This window comes from Achroia grisella, unplaced genomic scaffold (genome assembly GCF_030625045.1).
Source record: "Achroia grisella isolate CSIRO2021 unplaced genomic scaffold, CSIRO_AGI_Agris_v1 utg1056, whole genome shotgun sequence".
In the NCBI taxonomy this organism is placed as follows: Eukaryota; Metazoa; Arthropoda; class Insecta; order Lepidoptera; family Pyralidae; genus Achroia; species Achroia grisella.
Genome location: NW_026712564.1, coordinates 493350 through 509414, shown reverse-complemented (window position 1 = coordinate 509414; position 16065 = coordinate 493350). Strand labels below are relative to the sequence as shown.

The 16065-nt window shown below is 35.4% G+C and overlaps 1 protein-coding gene and 1 pseudogene across 1 annotated transcript in view; both read left to right on the top strand.

Moving 5' to 3' along the window:
• Window positions 1-16065, top strand: part of LOC131848742 (zwei Ig domain protein zig-8-like) — a 560844-nt gene that overhangs the window by 277509 nt on the left and 267270 nt on the right. The window lies entirely within an intron of this gene.
• On the top strand, window positions 4092-4210 carry LOC131849932 (5S ribosomal RNA; annotated as a pseudogene).

The following is a 16065-nucleotide window of genomic DNA, read 5'->3' as shown; positions in this document are numbered from 1 at the left end:
GTGGTGAACTCGTGATGTTTTTTTTTCAATCATTTCCGATGCGTCTCCAGTCGACTTATGGGATCGCAGTAAAATTATTTAAACGAATACGACAGCATTTTATTCGAAGCCTTTCAGGAATTTAATGAAGGAATAAGTAACTCTGAATAACTTACAGTTGAGCCATGTAATCCTAAGAGTTCAGTTTATACTATAGATACGGCAACTGACAGATATATCTAAATATATATAGCTCAAAGGTGACTGGCTGACATAGTGATCTATCAACGCACAGCCCAAACCACTGGACGGATCGGGTTGAAATTTAGCATGCAAGTAGATGACGATGAGTAGTATGACGTAGGCATCCGCTAAGAACGGATTTGGAATTTTATCCCCAAGGGGATAAAATAGGGGATGAAAGTTTGTATGAAACTTTGTCAATTTTAAACCGATCGGGCTGAGACTTTGCATGCATAATGCTACTATCGTCATAGTATCCCCTAAGAAATTTAGATAAATTCCATCCCTAAGGGGATAAAATAGGGGATGAAAGTTTATATAAATCTTCCAAGATTTTCGACTGATTGAACTGAAATTAAATTCAATTGAAAGATTTTGATGAATTCAACCTCCATGGGGATAAAATAAGGGATGATGTAGGATGTAAATGTATTAACTTTATTACTTTTATTTTAGAAACATAAAGTTAAATTACACGCGGACGAAGTCGCGGAAACAGCTAGTTGATAATAAAAGTCTGATTATTTAGATAAAAAAAAAATGGGGTGCACAAATTCAAAGTCTTGCAGCGAAATTGAGATCAGGAGCTTTTGCCGTGCGTAAGGTTAGACAGTACACTGATACTGATACTGCGAGATTGGTCTATTTTAGTTATTTTCATAGTTTACTCTTATGGAATATTATTATGGGGAAAAGCGGCAGATATTAAAAATATATTCATATTACAAAAACGTGCCATTCGACCGATCTACTGTATGAAGAGTCGTGACTCATTAAGAAAGAAATTCAAAGAGACAAATATTCTCACCGTTGCTTCTTAATTTATATATTCAAATATCCTATATGTTCATAAAAATCTTGAGATATTTCCAAAAAACAGCAATATTCATAATATTAATACTAGATTTAAAGACAAACTTGCTGTCCCCAAGTATCGTTTAGACAAATTCAATAGGTCTTTTATGGGAATAGGTATAAAATTTTACAATAAGATACCAAAGGATATATTGGATTTACCCTTAAATAAATTCAAAACATCTGTTAAATCATATTTACTGAGCAAAGCCTATTACTCACTAAACGATTACTTGAATGACGAGCGTGCATGGCAATAGTTTTCATGTTCGGGATTTTCATTTAATGTTAGACATAGACACCTATATAAATATACATTGTAAATAAACTGGCTTTAAAAAAAAAGTAATTCAATTGAGTTTCTTGCCAGTTCTTCTCAATTGGATCTATATACCGAACTGGACGGTAGGAAAAAAATATAATGTAAAAACTTGATGTTTGTAAGCGGCTAAAATGTCCTACATGAATAACTGATTTTAGAATTTGAATTTGATATATCGCTCCGCTATATCAATGAAATCAATACCAATTAGATTTACTAAACTGTTGGCGCATATTCTAACAGAGATAATGCCCTACTTATTTTAGTGTATTCACGGGTAAATCGTGGAATTATGGAATACCTCGGATGTAATGCCATAACGCTCTGTTTTAAGCTTTCCATTTCTATCTGGAATATGTGGGTGCATTAAGAACGGATTCCACTATGCTAATATCCATACATACCTTTATGTTAAAATGCGGGATTTGTAATAATAATCATACATTTATTTGTCGGAATATTGTATGTAGAATAGTAATTATATACTAGCTGATTCTGAAATAAAAGTAGCCGAAGTTACTACTTATTACATCAGCGACCTGCCATTAAACGTCCCATCAAAATCGGTCCAGACAATTCGGAGCAACTTATGAACATCAAGTTTATTATTGTAATATTTATAGCATATTATAGCAATAGGATGGATAGACATAATAGAAATAATCTTTATTCAAATAAACTTAATATAAGCACTTTTGAATAGTCAAGTTTTTTTTATTCTACTACTCATTCGGAATGCAGATTCATTACAAGAAGAATAAGCAAGAAACTTGTGTGTTGCTCTTTTAAATAAATATTGATTTACTTGTATTTAATTAACAACAAGGATTAGGCATGCGACAATCAACATAGAAACCGCTACGCACTTAGTCTCTGTTCAATCAGATAACATTGTCAGCGCTATGAATTTTAAGTTACATATTTCCTACAAAAACATTATTATCGTTTATAAATTCTTAAATTTTATAATAAGCTTTTTAACAACGAAAATATTTTATAACACATATGAATTTTTTTTCTGGCATATTGAGTACAGATATAGATAGATATAGAGTATATGTAATGTGTTAAGTTTTTTTTGTGGATGATAATGAAATGGTGCACCCGCCTGCGCTAACGGTTTACGCTGGCGGGGCACCAGTGGAGGATGATAAGATGAACACGAGGTTAGGTCAGTTAGCCCATCGTGACAAATTTATCAAGAAATGACGATGGTTTCCAGGGGGAACCGCGTGGAGGTCAAACTGACATGGTACATTGCCCATTTAGTCCACATTACTAACAATTCTATTTCGCCCCCCCCCCCTCCCCCTCCCCAATGTCAGTGCAGAAGGGGAAAGGGGATTATTAGTAAACGGGGTAGCAGGCGAGTGTACCATTCCATTATGATACTTGAATGACGATCTTGGTGGTCATACATCAGAATATACTTCAGAATAACACATAAATTTATGTGGGTGAAACCGCGGTCACAACTAGTAAACTATATTTCTATTTCAAGTTACTGTTATGAGGACCTCGGTGGTCTAGCGGTCTAGCACACCGCTTTACGTCCGATGGTCCAGTTCGATTCCTGGCACGGCACAAACATTTGTATTCATGAGTATGATTCTTGTATAATATGTATGTATTTACGAAAAAATTTCTTTCTTTCTTTCTTTCTTTCTTTCTTTCTTTCTTTCTTTCTTTCTTTCTTTCTTCTGTGTGAATTGCTCTGAGATTACTATTATTATTATTTTCATACTTAAAAAAAAACGTCACTGCGAAATATTCTACAGGGAACAAAACACTGATTCTCAGCTTAGTAAAATACCAACAGTTACAAAACTTATCCTGACAATGCAGCGCTGTATAAACATCATCAACACGAGACCGAACCCCGCACCGTACACTTAACAACCGGCAAGCACGACACCCATACTCCTCGCCCGATTCTAAATAACGGGGGAACAGTCGTAAAAAACAAACTTGTTTATTAAAAAGTGAGTTATTTTCGGTGGAATTTCGTGTGGAGCCGTCGTACTGGCGTCGCGAGGTCATTTAATTGTGGCGTGATTTACGGCGAGGCCGCATGTCGCCAGGCTACTGCGCTAGTGCAAATCAGGGTTGCCAATCTTTCAACTTTAATTTATATAATACCTCGGTGGTCTAGCGGTCTAGCACACCTCTTTACGTCTGGCGGTCGCGGGGTCGATTCCTCGACACTAACATTTTGTATTCATGAGTATGATTGTTTGTGTCGGTCTGGGTGTTTTCTATGTATAATATGTATGTATTTACGAAAAAAAAAATTGTATATGTCTTTTTATCAGTTATCTAGCACCCATAACACAAGCTAAAGACTTAACTTGGGTCTAGATGGCGCTGTGTGAATTGTCCTGAGATTATTATGTTTAAACTTAAAAGAAAATTCTCATCTCCTTATGAGGGGCTCCCATCCTTAAGAGGGGCTTAAGGAGAGGAGATGGCAACTTATTATTATTATTATTACTATATATTATTTACTGCACTTTTGAATACTGTAGTAAACTTAGTTGACCGATTTCTGTAAGCATAAATCTCGTAAAAACTTGTACGAGAAGGAAAAAAATGTACTAAAAATAATTATACGTAAATTACCGCCCCTACGATCGACATCCCTAGTGACTATCTATCTATCTATACAATTCCATCACATACACGTAATCTCTGCGCCAACGTCCATACCATGTTGAAAACACAGGTTCTCGTCCGAACACCGAAGTTAAGCAACATCGGGCGCGGTCGTAACTTGGATGGGTGACTGTCTGAGAACACCGTGTGCCGTTGGCTTCCTATATATTCCTCCGATCCCCCATCCAATTCAAACGGGGATCGAAATTATGAAGGCCTGTGCCGAGGTTCGATTACCACCATAGCGGTGCCCTCAGACTAAAGTCGTATCCGTCAGGCGGGAGTTGGCCTTCAGCCGCTCCATAAGTCCTTCCGCGGGTTTGGAGTGCCATCTGCACTCGCCCCCTATCGTCCGGTGAAGCTGTAAAGGTCAGCAACTGGGCCAACAGCATTAGATTAGTCCGAAAAAAAACTAATCTGTATTGATATTACAAATGCAAAAGTCAGTTTTTTTATACATAACGCTTCACTTAAATCTGCATCGACCATGAATTTTGACGTTTAAACAGATAGGATCCTGAAAATGGTTTTAAGCTACTTTGTACGTAGTAATAAGTCTAGAAAGTGCAAAATAATGGATGAAGTTTGTATGAGGATCATTTCCTCAATTTTTGTATGAGAATTTTCTCGGATTTCTCAAGTAAGTAAACCTTAGAAAAATTACAGTTCATACAACTAACTGACTCGCGCAACTACATCTATATAACACCTGATATATATAATTCGTTTTTAAATTACATCCCATATATTATTCTGATGTATAAACTAAATTACTGTAAAGTTTTATCAAAATCTGTTCGGTAATTTTTGCATGACAGATCAACCAGCATCCATCTGTCCATCATCCATCTTTACTCACAAACTTTCACGTTTATATTATTAATAAGATATGCATGATCTTAATAATACTTAACCAATTAAAAAATATATATTCATGCATAAAAATCTATATTGTCAGAGAATACTTGGACGGTGTTTTATATTAGAATAGAATAGAATAGAATAATATTTATTATTATACTATCACACATCACAAAACAACAATATTCAAATTCAAATTCAAAAGTCATTTATTCCTGTGGGACATTTTAGCCGCTTATGAACGTCAAATTTTTACATTCTAATTTTATTTTTTTTCCCTACCGTCCAGTTCTGTATATAGATCCAATTGAGAAGAACTGGCAAGAAACTCAATTGAATTACTTTTTTTTTAAAGCCAGTTTATTTACAATGTATATTTATATAGGTGTCTATGTCTAACATTAAATGAAAATTCAGTGCATGAACAACTATTGCCATGCACGCTCGTCATTCAAATAATCGTTTAGTGAGTAATAGGCTTTGCTCAGTAAATATGATTTAACAGATGTTTTGAATTTATTTAAGGGTAATTCCAACATATCCTTTGGTATCTTATTGTAATTTTTTATACCCATTCCCATAAAAGACCTATTAACTTTTTCTAAACAATACTTGGGGACAGCAATATTTAAAAAAATAGATGATACTATATTACTTGCATCCGTACAAGTCCGGAATATTCGCTAGTAATTATCTTACTATCTTACCAAACTTTAACTGTAACCTTTCTCATTTAATAGCTTTCTAGATAAACTGCTACAGGTTAGTTTTATAGCTCATTTAGTATAATTTTATTACCCGAAAACCTACATCGCGGTGTATTTCCAGATACAGATAGAGAGACAGATCTGTCATTGATAGATAGCATGGTCTAAGCTGGATTACATCATTATCAAAATAGCTTCATTGGATTTAGACAGCGTATCGTAAATATTCAGCTGAAATTTAATTCCTAACGTATATTGTGAAGGTATCATTTTGCAATACCTTTAGAAAATATTTAGGTATTATTAATTCAAATTCAAAATATCTTTATTCATGTAGGTCTATTATAGACTCTTATGATATGTCAAATCTACCGTCAGTTCGGAATGATTTCGATATGAGAAGAACTGACAAGAAACTCAGCTCGTATTCTTTTCAAATTAATATTGTACATGTTTACTATAATACAGATTCATTTTTATTAAAAATATCTTTATTCATGTAGGTCTATTACAGACTCTTATGATATGTCAAATCTACCGTCAGTTCGGAATGATTTCGAGATGAGAAGAACTGACAAGAAACTCAGCTCGTATTCTTTTCAAATTAATATTGTACATGTTTACAATAATGCAGGTTCGTTTTTATTAAAAATATCTTTATTCATGTAGGTCTATTACAGACTCTTATGATATGTCAAATCTACCGTCAGTTCGGAATGATTTCGAGATGAGAAGAACTGACAAGAAACTCAGCTCGTATTCTTTTCAAATTAATATTGTACATGTTTACAATAATGCAGATTCATTTTTATTCAAAATATCTTTATTCATGTAGATCTATTACAGAGTCTTATGATATATCAAATCTACCGTCAGTTCGGAATGATTTCGATATGTGAACAACTGACAAGAAACTCAGCTCGTATTCTTTTCAAATTAATATTGTACATGTTTACAATAATACTAATTATTTCTATTTCTACAAGACAATTGTTATATGATTCTATCTGAGCGATCACTTGTCCCATTCCAACGGCGATCGAAATTACGAAACCCTGCGCCTAGAAACCTAGGCGTACCCTCAGACTAAAGACGTATCCGTCAGGCAAGAGCTAGCCTTCAACCACTCCATAAATCATTCTGGTCTGGAGTGCCATACCATTACATAATATACATAAAACAAAGCCGCTGTCGCTGTCTGTCCGTTCTATGTACGCTTAAATCTTTAAAACTACGCAACGGATTTTGAAGCGATTTTTTTAGAGTGATTCAAGAGGAAGGTTTATATGTATAAACATGTATTATATTATACATTCCTCTTGAATCAAAGGTATATATTATACATATAAACATTCCTCTTGAAACACCTGTGCGAAGCCGGGGCGAGTCTCTCCTTCCCTATGTACGCTTAAATCTTTAAAACTACGCGACGGATTTTGAAGCGGTTTTTTTAATAGATAGAGTGATTCATGAGAAAGGTTTATATGTATAATATATGTACACCCGTGCACAGCCGGGACGAGTAGGTAGTAAGCTATAAAAGTCACGATCAACAGCACCAGAATAGTTTGGGAAAATCTTTACATGTGAACAGAAGACATACTTATTTTATACCATCCTGACCATCTGGATGTATGGCGGTCTTCCACAGTACGGTTTTCTAGAAACTTATTGCCACGCACAACCACATTGTGGAATCACCTTCCAGCAATGGTATTTCCGAACCGATACGATATTGAAACCTTCAAGGAAAGAGCTTATTCCTTTTTAAAAGGCCGACAACGTACTTGCAATTCCCCTGGTGTTGCGGGTGCTCATGGGCCGCGGTAATCACTTACCATCAGGTGATCCGCATGCTCGTTTGCCCTTTGTGTTATAAAAAAAATCTATTAAATAATGATAAACATACTGACTGATGTTAGAAACATACAATTCATTTAACACACCAATATGTTTATTAAATAACATGTTTCCATCTTAATCTTGTTAGATTAATCCCACAAAATTCGCTTTTTATTATTCCAATACAAATATACTCAAACCTTATTATAAGAGGCTTGGAAGTCCTGGACATAAAAGTTCAATTCCCCTGTTGTTGCGGGTGCTCATGGGCGGTAATCAGTTACCATCAGGTGAGCCGCATGTTTGTCTCCTGCGTTATAAAAAAAAACTTGAACAAAATAATTAAAAAATTTAATAAGTTAATATTATTTTAAACTCAACGACCGTAGTTTGGTTACCAAGCTAATCTGATCCTAATCATTTTAATTCCAATAATTATATTTTATTTTCTATCGCCATAATCGCCAGTGTTTCTAGGTAAGATTACAAGTTTCCTGCGCCGAGCTTTTGTTTAAGCTTAACATGAAATACTAAGAACGCTTAATAATAGTTTTGACTTATTAATTGCCACCCCATGACTGAATTGTGTATTCAATTAGTTGGTTTTCAAGCACGAATAAATAGAAATACACACACTACTTTATTTGTAAAAATGATAAATATATTATTACATATTATTACTATTATTGTAATTATTAATATGTTTTGTAATGGTTATTATTATTATGTAATTATTATTATTAAATATATTATTATATACTAATGTAATTTACAATATTATTTACTAATGTGGCTGTTAAAAAAAAACAAAAATTATTATAATAATTCTAGCTGTGTCTAATTAAGAAATAAGATATTTTTGTCAGGTATCATTTTAGGGGTTGGTATAAAAAACCACCCCCAAAATATATAGTTCTCACTTTTTACAGTTTCTGATATTGCAAAAATTAAAAATCAATATATAATAATTGGATTATCGATAGTCATGTATGGCATAGTAGCAGGGCCATATAAGGGTGGTAGGATCGCCATATAAGGGTTGTGCTTGTTAGGTAAATGATAGGTACGGCGTTTGAGTGTATACTGATTAATTTATTATAATAATCTATTTATTTATTTATTGCAGTGTCACAAAAATATAAAGCACATGCATACAGAGTGTGGTTGAGTTTTTAAAAATTTTATATATATATTTATATACAACAGGACCTCATAATATTATAATTCAAACGTCAAAAATGTCTCCTATATAATATATAATGAATATAAATCACAAGATATCAATATTATAATATCAATTCTTATATAGGTACTACTTACTAAATACATTCATCCTTACATATGGTATCAAATTTATCAATATATCTTGAATAGGTACTGAAAAAAAAAATGTTTTCGTCAAGGGATGGCACCCCCATTATTCCCTTCCTATAGGAGTTAGTGTGAGATTGAGTGTGTAAGTATTTTAGATGAACAATAAAGTAAGGTAAGTACCCTTCATTAGACGAGAGTTGCATGCAGTTTACGATGATGATATGATGAACCCGGTAAATCCTTCCATTTAAATCAGTTTAGTAGTTTTGGTTGTGAAAGCACGACAGACAGGTAGAGTTACTTCCGTATTTATTTCAAATAATGTTCATAAATTTATTTAGGTACCGCATTCGTAAATTATTGGTATCCAATAGCTTGACTGTTAGCAAATGCCTTTTAAACAAATTGAAAGATGTTTTATCAGCTTCTAAAACGGGTTGTATTTTATTATCAAAGTAATTAGAGATCCCTACAACACTTTTAATTTACATTTACGCCAGCAATAGGAATAGGAATAGAACAAAATTTAAATTTGGAGTTTAGAGGAAACCGTGCCGTTTCCGTGCTCTAAGCGATGCTTCGACGGATGACCTTGTAATGGCGTCTGCAATTAATATAAAAAGCCCGTCGGTACCTAATGTGGAATGAATTGCCTTCGCCGGCCCGCGTGCTCCCGCCCATTTGCGAACCTTTCTAATCGGCAAACTTACCTGTACACGAGTACACACCTTAATCGTCACAGCGTAGAGATCATATTACGGTGTAGTGACTCGCGTCGGTTCGTTGTGCTCCACTTTTCACTTCATTTAACAAACGTTTTTATTATTGTAATCTGAATTTCTCTGAATTTTCGTTTTCCGCTAGTCACAACTGTTACCCACCTACTGTTTTTAGGTTTCCATAGCATTATGAGATTACTGTAGATTAGTTACTTTAGATACCGTATAAAGTTTCAAGTTTAACGAAAAGAAACCATATAACGCCAGTTTTAAAGGTCAACTTTGTGTACTCTCTCTTCGGCGCTGAATTGGAAGGATTATATGTATTGAAAATGGCTAAAGTATACAATAAACTTTTGAAATCTTTTATCAAAGCGAATGACTTGAGTGTATTTAAAAGTAGGCTTTTAGACATTGGCGTAGTTACCTAGGATTGGTAAAGGCATTGGATGCGAGCAGCGCAGCACCGATCGTCGTGGAGATCTTTGGGGGAGGCCTATGTCCAGCAGTGGACGTCTTCCGGGCTGCGATGATGATGATGATGATGTAGCTACATAGGGACTAGACGGGGCAGTGCCCCTGGGCCCAGGGCCCTGGGCTCAGGGGGCCCTCGTAGCCTTACCAGAACATCCCGATCGTAATAAAGTTTTGAAAATTTCTCCCATTTTCAAAATAAATATGACAAATTGCAACTATTATTACTTCAATAATGGCAGCTCAGTTGAGAGAAATTCAAAAGTTATTTCGGAATTGACTGTGCACAAAGTATTTCTTCATACAGTATTCACTATAATTTTCTTTTGTCCTTTGTTATATACATAAAGATAAAATCACTCATGTAAATATGTACATCACGTTTAGCCGATTAATGGATGGATGGCCATTCATTTTTCCTATACCGGAAATTGCTCTATTTCAGTTTCGGCAGTAATATCGAAGGTTTCATAGCGTACCAGTTAAATCCATCACGTAATATGTATACATATACTAGCTGTACCCGCGACTTTGTTCGCGTGGAATTTAACTTTATTTTTCTACAATAAAAGATTTTTTATGACGACGATTATTAGATCAGCTACCTGCCAATAAAAGTCCTATCAAAATCGGTCCAGCCATTTCAGAGTTTAGCCGGAACAAACAGATATACAGACAGACAGAGAAAAATTGTAAAAAATGATATTTTGGTGTATGTACCGTATTGGTATTCATATGAATGTAGTAAAAAACGGCTATTTCAATATTACAAACAGACACTCCAATTTCATTTATATGTATAGATGTATAGATTATTATAAGTTATTCCATACCACAATATCTCTAAGAGAAATGATTTGAAATTAAATGAAATAATTTATTTGCGAAATATTGCTACGGTATGTTTACTGAGATGATGGTACATGAAATATTAATCAGCAATTTACCATAATAATCATACAAATTATATGAAAGTCAGTTTTTTTTTTAACACTTACTTTCTACACGTGTAATTAGTCCTCGCAACTTCCTAGAACTCTTATCGCACGGCACGTGTAACATTAGCAACGCAGCTGCGTGACCTACAAGCCGTTGCTACGTGCTGTGGCACGTGTACGCGACACGTGTAACTTTGTATATAAGGTCGAAACATCTCAATAAAAACACTTCTATTCTGTCTCTCGCATCTATCATTTGAAGCCCCAGGTTCTTGACGAAGTAGGTCTTAGACCTAAACCCTGAAGGGACGTGACTATTCACGCCTTTGGTGACCCCGTGATCACGCTGTACAAATAACAGAAGAAAACATTTCTTTTTACGGACTACTCTAATGCTGGCCTTTACAGCTTCACCGGAAGATAGGGAGCGAGTGCAGATGGCACTCCAAACCAAGAACTTATGGGCTGAACCCAACTTCCGCCTGACGGATACGAGTTTAGTCTGAGGGCACCGCTAGGGGTTCGATTTAGGCATACAGAAGTATGAACAGACAGCGACAGCGACTTTGTTTTATATATATTTTTTTTTATTCGGTCTTCTCTAATGCTGGCCAACTGCTGCACTTTACAGCTTCACCGGACGTTAGGGGGCGAGTGCAGATGGCACTGCAAACCCGCGGAAGGACTTATGGAGCGGCCGAAGACCAACTCCTGCCTGACGGATACGACTTGAGTCTGAGGGCACCACTAGGGGTTCGATTTAGGCATACATAGGTACTAACAGACAGTGACAGCGACTTTGTTTTATTTTTTTTAATTGGTCTACTCTAATGCTGTTGGCCGCAGCTGGACTTTGCAGCTTTACCGGACGTTAGGGGGCGAGTGCAGATGACACTCCGAACCTGCGGAAGGACTTATGGAGCGGCTGAAGGCCAACTCCTGCCTGACGGATACGACTTTAGTCTGCGGGCACCGCAGGAGTTCGAACCTCGGCTCAGGCCGTCGTAATTTCGATCCCCATTTGAATTGGACGGGGGATCGATCGGAGGGAGAACTTTGTTTTATACTATGTAATGATATATACGGAGATTCCTAGAAGGTTTTCATTACGACCAACCTTCATAGTCATTTTACAAACAACGTTCTGAAATATTCTACGAAAGATTATTATAATTTCGAGATATTAATAATTTCAATAAATTAATTGAATGTGGACCATTTCGGAGCGAGCAATGGGAGAATTTCCTTGTCATTAAGATTGCCCAATCAATGTCACTGAAGGGAAATACGAAACAAATCCGTCCTGTTCTCGTGGGTATGATTTGATTACCCGATGGGACCAAGGGGTCCGTGGGGGACCAGGAATTAATTAGTACCCTAATCTTATTATATATATATATCATTATTACATAGTATAAAACGAAGTCGCTATCGCTGTCTATCCGTTTTAATTGTGCTTAAATCTTTAAAACTTCGCAACGGATTTTAAAGCGGTTTTTTTAATAGATAGAGTGATTCAAGAGGAAGTTTTATATACATAGATATAATACATGTACACCCGTGTGAAGCCGGGTCGAGTAGTTAGTATATATATACATACAAGTAACTAAAATTGAAGTGTCCATTTGTAAGTTCAAATTAACAGTTTTTCACTAAGTGCCTATGAAACTATGTTCTTACTTGCATTAAAAACTTAATTATAAAATTATTTTGTCTGTATGTCTGTTTGTTTTGCTAATCTATAAAACGGCTGGATGGTTTGACGACACTTTCACTCACTGATAGATGTTGTAAGGAGTAACTTGGACTATTTATATTTAAAAAAATGTTATTTATCTTAATTCTACGTGAACAAAGACGCAGGTATCAGATAGTTCAAAATAAGTAAAAACATACCCATTTCAACTGTCTACTAATCTTCTTTGCAAGCTGTCAAATGTGCAACGTGCGAGGAATCGAATCGACGAGCATCGGAAGTTAAGCGGTGTGCTAAACCGCTACACCACCGAGGTCGTCATATATATGTCTTTTCATCGATTGGTGCTGACTGAATCGATATTATTAATTAATCTTTTTTTTTTTAATATAGACTGTAATGATGCTCTGCAATTATCTAGTAGAGTTACTAATTTGATACAAACTGGAAAAAGAAAAAACATATGTTTTTAAAACGTTAGACGCCATGAGTATCTTTTTGTCACACTGTCTGGAACACTGTGTATTCAAAAGTATACACAATACAATATCTTTCTACTTAGTAATCGCGCTGTGTATCCTTCAGGAACACGTTCTCTGTACATATTATGACTGTTACACAAATGAAAATCCTGGCCTGTCGCATTTCTCGATGAAAATGGTCTGGGAAACAGTAATTTTCCAAAAATGTTGTAATCTATTTTTAAAACGGTGACTTAGGGTTTAGCGCTGAAGGTGTTAAATGTAATAATAAAGAAAAATAAATTGTATTTCATATGATACTATGTGCTTTTTTCCTTATACATAATATTTTAACTGCAAAAAAAAAGTGTCAACCCTAACATCTGACAACCCTAAGATACAATGCTGTACGTAACGTTCGTATTATGGGAATGGATATGATATACGCCAGGTGCATAGTAATAGCGTATCTGTATATCCTATGGTAGTAACAGGGAGTTTGTTAGGATTAGGGCTGCCACTATTTAATTGTAGCGCATTGATTATCATCTCATCTATCTGAATATTTCCTTTGAAAAAAGAAAAAACATTGATACACATATACAGATGATTAAATAGAAAAAAATAAACCAAAAGGAAGTCGATATTGAAACCTTCAAGAAAAGAGCTTATTCCTTTTTAAAAGGCCGACAACGTACTTGCAATTCCCCTGGTGTTGCGGGTGCTCATGCGCGGCGGTAATCACTTACCATCAGGTGAGCCGCAAGCACGTTTGTCCCCTGTGTTATAAAAAAAAAATAAGACGCCACTAAGGAAGCGGCAGATTTATAAAGACAGTTTTATAAATTGAACAAATTATCTCATTTATTCTGTATATTAATTAAAATCATTACATAGTATAAAACAAAGTCGCTGTCGCTGTCTGTCCGTCCCTATGTTTGCTTAAATCTTTAAAACTACGCAACGGATTTTGAAGCGGTTTTTTTAATAGATAGAGTGATTTAAGAGGAAGGTTTATATGTACAAAACATGTACACTCGGGCGAAGCCGGGGCGAGTAGCTAGTATCTTAATAAATGTAAAATCTAAAATACCATCCTGATCATCTGGATGAATGGCGGTCTTCCACAGTGCGGTTTTCTAGAAACTTTTTGCCACACACAACCACATTGTGGAATCACCTTCCAGCAATGGTATTTCCGAAACGATACGATATTGAAACCTTCAAGAAAAGAGCTTATTCCTTTTTAAAAGGCCGACAACGTACTTGCAATTCCACTGGTGTTGCGGATGCTCATGGGCGACGGTAATCACTCACCATCAGGTGAGCCGCATGCTAGTTTGTCTCCTGCGTTATATAAAAAAAAACTTGGACATAATACTCTCTCATTTGTCACCAGTTTTATAAAAAAAAATCGGATGGACACCGTAAAATTTTTTTGACGTTCATAAGCGGCTAAAATGTCCTACATGAATAAATGATTTTTGTTCAAAATCTACTCTGTATCATCGTAAGCACAGATAATTATATTAGAGTCCGTTAGTTTTCTGTTCCCGCGCCTTTGCCTCCCCTCCCTTACCTAGTAACAAACGGACTGTACAGCGGCCTTGAGGCGCGCGCGCATTGTGTTGTGAATTAAAATAAATTAGAACTGTGTTAACCTACTGTGAAACCTACTGTGAAGCTGGAAAGCTAGCGAAGATACCTTCGAGACCCTGAAGCCCAATAAATCCGCAGAACCATAAAGGTAAATGACTGACGCTTCCCAAACATTTTGGTAGCAGAGTAGTTTCCCAAACAATTTTTTTTAATTTGAAAATATTTATATATCCAGATATTTTCAAACTGTAGACAACCCTATATGTTACATATTTGAGCGATCAATACGAGTGACATCTAGGCCAACTGAATTGGTTTCAGTGTAACTCGCTGAAGAGAACCCTACAATGAAATTTAAACCCACATATAATTACGGCTACTGTATTCCAATGAGAGCATGCTAACTAACTAACAATACAAATGTATAACCAATAACTCACACACGGCTGAATAAATTTAAATACAATTTTGTGCAACGATAGATTACAACCTACGGTCTTATCTGAAATTTACTGTTTAATCTAATCTATACTTACATATGAATAAAATTGGAGTGTCTGTTTGTAATATTGATATAACGGTTTTTTACTACATGCATATGTATATAAATATGGTAAATACACCAAAATAACATTTTTTACAATGTTTGTCTGTCTGTCTGTCTGTTTGTTCCGGCTAATATCTGAAATTGCTGGACCGATTTGACGGCACTTTTATTGGTAGGTAGCTGCTGTAATAAGGTGTAACTTAGGCTACGTTTATTTTAGATAATAATATTAATATTAAAAATAAAGGTAAATTCCACACGGACGAAGTCGCCGGTACAGTTTGTATTATATATAATAATATCTCTGTATAAGTCACACAGCGCCATCTAGTCCCAAGCTAAGCAGAGCTTGTATTATGGGTACTAAAGAATTGATATTAATACATAGATATTTTTTTTTGTTAATATAGATGTGTAATATGTGGATCATCTGGATAATGGCGAGACCGATTTTGACGGGACTTTTATTGGCAGGTAGCTGATGTAATAAGGAGTAACTTAGACTACTTTTCATATCCTATGTGGTTGTAGCCCACTCATGCATAAACGAAATATCTCCTTTGGAAAGTTTACACTCTTTCCCGAGGAGATAAAAACGATCGCTCCTAAGAATATCCTTCAATTCTTGTCCCTGACGGGTCTAGGTAGCGAACTCTGAAAAGGGCGAGCACAATAGATCTATGTAGGTCGCAGTGCTACAGGTGCTACACATCTGACAATAGCCCAAACAACCCAATAAAAAAAAAATAGACTACTTTGATTTTAGAAAAATAAAGTTTAATTCAATGCGGACGAAGTCGCGGGTACAGCTAGTATTAAATATAACTTCACGAGTCCTTACTTGAAATTAACTAAA